We start from the raw sequence: 10,872 nt of genomic DNA on the forward strand, positions 1-10,872 counted from the left end.
ACCCCCAATCCATGAAAGAAAAGACCCCTTTCACATCACAGCTCTGATCCTTGCATATTTAATTTCAGTGTGAGAATCTGGCAGCTATGAAGCATGGTCTTCTAGAATATTCTATGGAATATGGTTGATCAGACTGTTTTTAAACTTCTTGTTACATAACATTTATTAAGATGACATGACAAGGTGGCAATCAATGGGCACAATATAATGATTGCTTGAGGCCATTATTTGAAGTTTGCATACTTGGACTATTATTGATCTTCCAATGAAGGACAAATTGAAGGCAGTTAAGTGGCATTGCTTAACTGAGGGGTGAGGGGAGGTACAAAGGCATGATTACTGCAATTGATTTTAGGATGCACTCAAAACAAAGTTGCTAATTTCACCCCCAAAATACAGTCACTTACTCCATCCATTTTGCATACAGTTGCAGCCATTTGGTATAGTTATCAAGCAAATGACTTCCAATCCAACTTAGCGAATGTCCAACACTGTGTTACAGTGAGTTGTTGCAAGTTCTGTCTCTAATGCACCAAATTTCCCCCACCCTTCATGTTGCTGTCCCTATGGCCCCAATGGCCTTTCAGCCTCCTCCCAGTTTGTTTGAGACCAATCACATCACTGTTAATGTGCTCATTTTACCCCAAAGCCCATTGCTCTGGAGATTGCCATGCTCTTGTTACCTTCCCATAAAGAGTCTACCATGACCTTTTTGAGCACAAACTTCAACAGCTCCCATTCCCCTCACATTTACAACGCAGTCTTACTCTGTCACTTGCAATTGCTCCCTATCACTATGATCATTCCTTCAGAGACCAAGTACAATGAAACTCATCCCTAGACTCAAGTGATCTACTTGTCTCAGAACTCCTTGGAAATATCACCAATAAGCCCTCTGTCCACTACATACCAACACCCATAACTGACCATGGCCCCCTTCCCCTCTGACTGACTTGGGGAGACTGAGCACAGTCCAGCCCCCAGACTGTTGTCTCCATAGCACCCTGACCAATTTTACTGCTTGCACTTGACCTGCTCAACTGATCATGATCTAATTCCAGATGAAAGACAGGGATCTCCAGATTTGTTTAAGACCAACTCTCTGACAGCTTATAGACAATACCCTGGAATTCAGTGGAGCAACCATCTTGAATAACTGTAGTTGTACCCACCCCCCGACAGATTGTAGGTCTCTTCACCCCACCCTCTAAGCATTCTTCTCCTTTGACTTTCACAGAACACCATTTATTTGAAGCATGTGCAGTATGTTTGCTGCATGAGCTTCTAGCACATGCTGCAGCTGTGATATTGATGTAGCACCATGCTGTACATTAACAAGTCCATCCCCTGTTGAACAGATACACTTACTCTTCAGTGCTTCCCCTTGCCAGAAGCTGCCCACTGCTCCCCTTGTGTTGATAAGTGAAACTACAGAGGTAAGCTGCCTATAACTCATTGTTCAAGATCTTCTGCACTAAAAATGCAATGTTGCCTACACCTGCTTTGTTTTACCTGTGGAGTTTTTGTACAATCCACCTTCTCACAAGAGTACAGGAGAATTGGAATTGCAATGTTAATGTGGTGAGTTGGGGTTTTAATGAGATGAAACTACATGGAAATAAAGTATCACTGCTTGATGGTGAGATTCAGAATCCACCATTTAAAACTTGGAGACAAAGTTGGGCAACATCTTCTCTATGTTAAGAACCAGTTTTGTCTTATTCTCACTCTATTGAGTCACCTCACTCACCACTACTCTTGGTATACTGGAGAGGATAAAATTTCACCCACAAGAGATGGGAGCAGGAACAGATCTTACAACCCCTTGTTCCACTGCTCAATAGATTATGGCTGATCTGATTGTGGCCGCGACTCCACTTTCCTGCCTGTCCTCCATTACCTTCAACTCCCCTGTAAATCAAAAATGTGTTGAAATTAACTTTGAATCGATTCAAAAATCAATTCACAGCCTCCGGTCCTGTCCGAGGCAAGAAATTCCAAACTTTAAAGGCCTTGTGAGAAGAGAAATTCCTTCTCATCTCCATCTTAAGTATGAATCCCCTTTTCTGAAACAGTGCTCCCAAATCTTCTCAAAACTCGCTCCCTTATTCTAGACCACGCTACAAGGGACACCATTCAGCACCTGTCCTGTCAAGTCCTCTCAGGATCTTATAAGTTTCAATAGGATTATCTCTCATTCTTCTGAACTCAAACTGCTGAATCTTTCCTCATAAAATAAACCTCTCCTTTACAACAAACGGCTAAATGAACTTTTCACAAATTGTTTCCAATGCAAGGATATCCCTTCTTAAATAAAGAGATCAAAGGTACACATAAAACAAAGTAAGTCTGGGTGTAGTCTCATTCATGTCCTATACAGTTTAGCAAGACTTCTTTTATACACCATCTTCCTTGCAATAAAGACAAAGACTCGATTTGCTTTTCTTATTACTTCCTGTACCTGAATTCTAACATCTGATAATTCATGTATGCAGACACACGGATCTCTCTATATTGCAACATTCTGTGGTTTCTCACCATTTAAATAATGTTCTGCATTCCTGTTTAAGAATAGATGTCTTCAAAAGAAAAGTTATGGCCTCATTTGTTCTGAAGGAGAGTCACACTGGACTGAACTGTTAACTCTGTTTCTCTCTGCACAAACGTTGCCAGACCTGCTGAGTTTCTCAAGCCCTCTCATGTTTTTTTCAGATATCCAGCATCCGCAATATTTTGCTTTTAAATGGCCTCCTTTGACCAAAACTCCCCACTGCTTCATCTGTCGCCACCCCACTCACAAGGCCCTCACGAACACCTTTTTCCTCCACTTGTCTATGAGGTAGTTGATTGACAGCCTCTGATGGTACCCTTGATCATTCCTATTTTGGGCAGGATTGGATTGGTAGGTACTGTCTTGTAGTTATAGCCACCAGAAGCCACCTGCAGCTTTTAGCAATTGGGAAATTAACTTCCAAGATCAACAACTCAGTCTTACACAGCTGGTGGTATCGTCTTTCGAATGAGACATTAAACTGAGACACATTATGCTTTCAAAGTGGAGATCTCATGGCAGTATTGGGCAAAGAGCTGGAGAATTCTCCTTTTTTCCCTGGAGTTGTTATGGTTTTTCCTAATCAGACATGAAGGAACTTCTGTGGGATATGTATGATGATGTATTGACAGGCCATGGAGCTCTCAAACGAATGGGCAACATTGGAGCTCCCCCGTGTGTTCTAGTCAGGGAATACAAACTGCTACGTGTCTTCAATCAGCCTCAGCCTCAGTGCAAGGTCAAAGGATTTTGTATGAATAGTCCACGGTTAGCCACTCTGGACATTGGCTGGTTCTGGATGCCTTCAAATTCAGCATTTTAAACTTTAATATGCAGACCTAGCTAAATAGCCATCATAGGCCTGTTCTTTACTCCGCTGCAGCACTGACAAAGCAACAGGGATGGAAAAGTCTGTTTTGATTTTGATTTGTTTCGCACCCATTTCCCCATCTTTGTCTCTCCAAAAATGATGACTTCGCTTGTTATGAGGCTGTCTGATTCCAGTGGTCTCTGGCACTAGCCACAGTAGGGGAGGGTGTGAAGGTGTAGAAGAGGGCCACTGCTGGCCTGAGAAGGGGGAGTACTGGTTAGAATTCCCACCCAGTTATTTACCACATGATAATTGCTCAATGAAGTGTGTTTATGGACAGGTATTTCAGGGGCACTTAACACTTGGGCAGAAAATTAGACTAGGCCCTGGTAATAAAGGGTATCCAGATTTGAATCCTACCATGGCAGAAGGTAGAATTTGAATTCAACAACAATTTGGTATTAAGAGTCTAATGACGACTTTGAAACCATTGTCAATTGTTGGAGAAACCTATCAGGTTCACTAATATCCTTTAGGAAAGGAAATTGACATCCTTATCTGCTCTGGCCTGTATGTGACTCCAGAAAATGTCACACAGATATACAGCACTGAAACAGATCCTTTGATCCAACTCATCCATGTCGACCCGATATCCTAAATAAATCTAGTCCTATTTGCCAATATTTGGCCCATACCCTCTGAACGTTTCTTATTTGTATACCTTTTAAATGGTGTAATTGTACCAGCCTCTACGACTTCCTCAAGCAGCTCATTCCACACTGATATCATTGGGCTGCAGGGTTCCCAAGCAAAACCTTTGGGTGGCATCGTTGTGGCACTGCAGGAGGCCCAGGATGGACATGTCATCTAAGGAATGGGAGGGTTAGTTGAAAAGTTGAAATGAACCATTTCAACATCCCCTCCCATTCTTTAGATGACATGTCCATCCTGGGTCTCCTGCAGTACCCCAACGATGCCATCCGAGGGTTGCAGGAACAGCACCTCATATTTTGCTTGGGAACCCTGCAGCCCAAAGGTATCAATGTGGACTTCACAAGCTTCAAAATCTCCTCTCCCCTGGCCGCATCCCAAAACCAACCCAGGTTGTCCCCGCCTCCCTAACCTGTTCTTCCTCCCACCTCAAGCCCCAACACCATCTCCAACCTACCACCCTCATCCCGCCCCCTTGACCTGTCCATCCTCCCTGGACTGACCCATCCCCTCCCTAACTCCCCACCTACACTCACCTTTACTGGTTCCACCCCTGACTCTTTGACCTGTCTGTCTCCTCTCCACCTATCTTCTCCTTTATCCATCTTCTATTTGCCTCACCCTGTCTCCCTATTTATTTCAGAATCTCCTTTCCCTCCCCCATTTCTGAAGAAGGGTCTAGGCCTGAAACGGCAGCTTTCCTGCTCCTCTGATGCTGCTTGGTCTGCTGTGTTCATCCAGCTCTACACTTTGTTATCTCAAATTCTCCAGCATCTGCAGTTCCTATTATCTCATAGAAATACGAAAATGTGTTTTAAAGCCCTTTGTAAAAATGTTATAATTTTATCGGTTCACGTAGATTTTCCAAAAGCTCCCACTCAGTGTCAGAAGGTGAGTGAAGCAACTCTCCTCCCACTATCTGTTGGCCAATTGGAGTCACTTCCCCTCCCTGCACTGGACACCCACATAGGCATACACACAACTCTCTTCTCAATCTCTAACCCGACCAACTCACTTGATAGCCCCTCTTCCCAAACCATTGCACTCACTCAAGAGCCCTTCCTTTTTTTCATTCATTAATGGGGTGAGGGCTTCGGTGGTTAGGCCAGCATTTACTGCTCACCCAAGACAGTGATTAAGAGCCAACCACGTTACTCTGGGTCTGGAGTCATATGTAGGCCAGAACAGGCAAGAATGGCAGTTTCCTTCCTTAAAGGGTATTTGACAGAATTCATCCAGGGCTGTCCCATCAGAGCAGCTGCACTGAACACTCATCTCTCCATAATCACACTACTGTTCAGAGAAGCGACAGCTCACAACCCCAAATGTGACCAGTGAGATCCAACTGGGAATCATGACACAGAATTTGAGAAGCCCAGAACTACAAAGAGTGATCAGGACAGTACTGAGAGACATTTCTTGTGACTGAATGAGTTAGAAACAGAAATTTACAACAAGTTACAGAACAGAGGAGACCATTCAAACTGTTGAGTCAATGTCAGGTGAGAAAGAGTTTCCAATGCTCACCTCACCTTCCAGTTCTTGGTCTCTAGCTCTGTGACTTACAGAACCTCAAGTGGCTATCCACGAATCTATGAAACACAATCTGAGTTTCTCCCTTCAGCACATTTTCAGGCAGCACATTCCATACCCACTGGCCTCCAGTTGATGAAAACTACTCCTCAACTCTCCTGTATTCAATCAGTAGGTTTACATCAATGCCACCGATTACTGGCCTCTTTGCTTTCACAAATAGGCCATCCCTATTTACTCTATCCAGGCCTTTCATACTTAAACTGAAAATAACAAATGCTAGAGATCACAGTGGGTCAGGCAGCTTCCTAGAGGAGACAGCAAGCTAACATTTCGAGTCTAGATGACTGTTCATCACAGCTGGGCCGCCTGACCCATTGTGATCTCCAGCATTTGTTGTTTTCAGTACAGATTCCAGCATCCGCAGTAATTTGCTCCAATCTTTCATAACTAAACCTTGCCTCAGCCTCTGCTGTTTTAAAGAAAATAATTCTAGCCTTAGCTATCTTCCTCGATAGTTAAATTTCTCTACTATCAACATTCTTGTAAACCTCTGTAATCTATCAAGTGTGATCATATCCTTTCTGTAGTATGGAAACCAGAACTGTACACAGTACTCTAGCTGTGATCAAATTAACATTTTATACAGTTCTAGCATCAAGGGTTTGCATGAACTGCAGATTTTTCCATGATGCAGGATGCCCTTCACTGCACCCACAATGCTTTACATGTATCTCATGCCAACACTTCTAGTTTGCTGAACTGAAAGAGATTCCACTGCCTTGGTGAGCAAATGCTGTGTGAGTACAGATACCACTTCATTCTGGTGAGCACTGAATATCCTGGCAGGAGTTCTGAATTATTATTTCTAAAGGACCCAAATGGCCCACCATGGCACGTAAAAGATTGGTTATGCAGAGGTAGCACAGCAAATGTCAGAATCCATTCACTGGTGCACAGCAGTTCAATGAAAGCCATATTGCATGCACCTTCAGAGGTGTCAAGCAATACTTACTGTCTAAACTGGCATGGACAAGCATTTGAGTACTCAGTTGAAGAAGTCTCATGATTGTGGTCATTTGCTGCATGATGCGTAACCTGATTAATAGTAAGGAACAGCCATTCCAACATCCATCATACAAGAAGCCTACAAAAGGAGGACAAAGTAGAAGAGGAGAAAATGGAGAAAGCAAAAATGGACAAGAAGCTACTGTGCATGTACTGACATTATCTCCATGCATTGCCATGTATTAGTGTCCTCTTGCAGTGGCCACTGTAGTGGCAGCAGTCTGGGATGCTGAGTGGCAATGCAGGGGCATTGGCAGAGGTAAGAAGGCAAATGTAGTCCTTGTCCACAGTGATCTTCCATCGTTGAATCATTTACAGCCCGCTTTGAAAATACCCTCAGCAACTCCAACATGCATAGTATACTTCCCAATTAAGAGGTAGATGCTGCATAGTACACTTCCCCATGGAGAAGTACATGCTGCCTTTAAATAGCTGAAATATTGCTTGAACAAGGTGGAAGAAGTAGCTCTGCAAATATTCCCATCTTCAACAGCAGTGACCCAACACATCAGTGCACAACACATCTTCAGTCAGAAGTGCTGAGCAGATGATTATTCTCAGCTTTCTCCTAAGGTCCCCAACAGCACAGGTGCCAGTCTTCAGCCAATCCAATTCACTCCATGTGATATCAAGAAATGGGAGAAGGCATTAATATTACAAAGCTGTGGACCCTGACAACATTCTGATAATAAAACTGAAGGCTTGTGGTCCACGCTAGCTGTGCCCTAGCGAAGCTGTTCCAAACACTAGCTTCTACACAGCAATGCAGAAAATTGTCTAGGTACATCCTGCTAACAAAAAGCAAGACAATTCCAACCCAGTCAGTTACCATCCTTTCAGTTTACTCTTGATCATCAGCATATTGGAATGGGTCATTGATGGGGCTATCAGGTGATACTTAGGAATAACCTTCTCACTAATGTTTAAATTCAGGTTCTGGTAGGGCAATTTAGCTCTCGATCTCATTACAGCCCGGGTTCAAATATAGACAAGGGAGTTGAACTCCAGAGAGGAGAGATTGCCCTTGACATCAAGAATTTGGCTCTTTGGTCCATGCTTGGAACAGCGCCATACTGTAAAGAGGTTTGGAGCTGAATGGCCATGGAGGAACCCAAACTGAAAATCAGTAAGAAGGTTGATGCTTGATGGATGTGTAGTCTCTTCTACTCCTCATTGGTATGGTGGTGGTGGGAGAAATGGTGCAGGGGAGAGCCAAGATGACATGGTGAAGGGAGGAAGAATGGCAGAAGGTATGTATGGAGGGGTGATGACATGGGGAAGAGAGGCACAGGAATGGAGGGAGACAAAAAGAACCTCTCGAAACTTCTAGAGAACCAAGGGATTATAAGGAATTGAAAGAAATTAGGATCACTAAGAAAATAATAGTGGAGAAATTAGTGGTACAGAAAGGTGATAAAGTGTTGAAAGAGGTGGCTGTAGAGATAATGGGTGCATCAGTGGTCATCTTTCAAACATCTATCGATTCTGGAATGGTTCCTGCAGATTGGAAAATAACAAATGTAACCCTGCTAGTTATTACAGACCTGTTGGGCTGATATCAGTAATAAAGAAAATGTTAGAATCTATAATAAAGGATATGATGACTGGGCACAGAGAACATAATGATAGAATTTGATAGAGTCAGCATGGTTTTATGAAAAGTAAAACATATTTGGCAAACCTGTTGGTGTACTTTAGAGATGTAAACAACAGAATAAAAAAGGGGCAATTAGCAGATATGGTATATTTGCATTATCAAAAGGCATTCAATAAGGTTCCAACAAGACCTTAGTGAACAAAATAGATCACTATGGGTTGTGGATAACGCACTGACATGGATTGAGGATTGACTAAAGGACAAAAAACAAACTTTGGGAAGAACTGGATTGTTTTCAGGTTGGCAAGCTTGCTGTCTGTGGAGAACATACTTGTTCTTTGAAAAGCTTCCTTGATTCACCCCCCAACCTTGTAAAGCTTATTGCAGCAATAGATGGCCAAAACTAAGGAGAGGTTTATCCCTAAAATATAATTCTTGGTGAATGGGTACAGCTCACTTCCAGCAGCTCTTCTCTTTGTTCTACGTTTCAATAGACAATGCCTAGAAAATGTTGAAAATGGATCCAAAATGCTATTGTACTTGTCTGTGTTTATACCTTCAAGGTAAACATTGAAATGTTACAACAATTTGTATTCCAGTAAAACATTTAATCCAATGAAATATACGAAGGTGTTTCATGGAAGTACTACGAAACAAAATATGACACTAAAGTGCAAGGTATTAAGGCAAATGATCAAAAACCTCATCTAAGAGGGAGGTTTCAAGGAAGTTCTTAAAGGAAGTAAGTGAGGCAGAGAGATATAAGGAGAGATTTCCAAAGTTTGGGGCCAAGGCACCTGAAGGCACAGCCTTCCAAGGTGAAGTGTTAAACTCAGTGGTAACACAGTGAGTTGTAAATCTGATGACATTACAGAGATGTATTTGAAAAGAACAAGAATTGAAAATCAAAAGTCTTTAGTCAACCCGCAGCTGATGTAGACCAGAGATTACTGGAGTGATGAGTAAATGGGATTTTGTGCAAGTTAGGACATGGGCAGCAGTGATCAATGCAAATTATCAAAGGGAAGAATATCAGAGGCAAGCAATGAGTGCACTGGAATAGTCAGGTCTTGAGGTAATAAAGGCATGCATAGGGTTTCAGCAGCAGAAGAGCTGAAAGGGACAAAGTTGGTCATTGCTAAATGTAATAAATGGTCTTAGTGATGGTATAAATATGGGAAGGTCATTTTTGTATCAAGTATGACACCAAAGTTGAGAACAGATTAGCTTCATCTCAGCTTGTTGCCAGTAAGTCAAGGGCAGCTTCCGATACCAAGCCCTGGTATCGGAAGCTGCCCTTGACTTACTGTGCCAGGACCTCCTGAGCGAAGGCTAACCCATTTGACTTGACTGAGGACTGCTGACAACTACGTCAAGTTCCTGGGTTTGTTTTTTCACTAAATGGCATGGCAAGAAAGCAGTAATATAAGCCTCGTAGTGCTGGCTGAGAGGGCAAAGGACAAAAGTTTGATTTGAGTTCATGAGCTGAGTGTGTATCCCTGAGTGCACAGACACCTTACTGCAGCATTACTATGACAGTTGCCAGTGCAGCCCGAGGTTCACACAGGAAAGGATATTTTAGTTTTGCTGAAGCAGAATCCAATGCCCAGAGACAGGCTGAACACAAATGGTTCACCAAACTATCATCTTATAAGTGAGAAGGCTGACACTATACTGTTCTTTCCTAGTAAAAGATCTAGAATTCTTCAATCTCGCACACTATTCTTGATTCTACTGTCTGTCACTTGGCAATTTTGGTGACCACCTGTGTTTCTATTTGTATTCCTTCACTCCAATGTCTTCCCTGTGCTGTTCATGTGATGGCAAGACACTGCCCATTCCAGCATCCAACTAGGGTGGCCAAATATTCTAGTGTGGCAGGGAAATTGTGAGTTTAAACATTACCTGGTATCCTGATAATTTCCTAAAAATAGTTCAAATGTCCATGCTTTCACCAATTCCTTTTTTGTTAAACACAAACTGGGCCTGGCGGGAAGAAACCGTGAGTCAGATTTAGGCCTTCTTTTCTGAATGCACTCATCACGTGGCATTGCATGCATTGGACCTATATCTGATCCCTCCCGGTACCACTTCCCTCTTGGCATCTCCAAGACAGTTGTCATGAGCTTCTTGACACCAATGTCTCTTCTGCTGGTAATAGCCTATAAAATATCTAATGAAAGGTGTTGCAAACTGTTTGGATGTCCAAAGTGTCTGATACAGTGATGTCCCCACCCCTGGTCTAGAAGATCTGTATTCAAGTCCCACCTCAAGGTTTGAAGGTCATGGGGTTGTGTCACAACATAACGAAACAGCCTGCTTAAAACAAAACACAGCTCTGGTTGGAGATATTGGGGCGGGGGGGGGGGATGTCATCACATGTCCTCTCACTTTCAACACCAGGCACTGTTCACCCCCAACATGTTGATCATCACGGTGCCTGAATCTTGCATGACCTTCCAATGAGTTGATTGGAAGAAACTGTTCTGTAAAAGGTTTGAAACACACCAGTCACATACTAGACGTACTCATCTTTTTTACATCAACATGGAGAGATCAGTCTGTTCATTTCCAAGTATTATTGATTTCTTAATTTAACAG

General features: G+C 42.8%; 1 long non-coding RNA gene across 1 annotated transcript in view; it reads right to left on the reverse strand.

The window, feature by feature from the left end:
* LOC125463355 (uncharacterized) overlaps positions 1–10,872 on the reverse strand; it is a 32,682-nt gene that overhangs the window by 21,033 nt on the left and 777 nt on the right. The window lies entirely within an intron of this gene.

The sequence above is a fragment of the Stegostoma tigrinum genome, chromosome 25 (genome assembly GCF_030684315.1).
Source record: "Stegostoma tigrinum isolate sSteTig4 chromosome 25, sSteTig4.hap1, whole genome shotgun sequence".
In the NCBI taxonomy this organism is placed as follows: domain Eukaryota; kingdom Metazoa; phylum Chordata; class Chondrichthyes; order Orectolobiformes; family Stegostomatidae; genus Stegostoma; species Stegostoma tigrinum.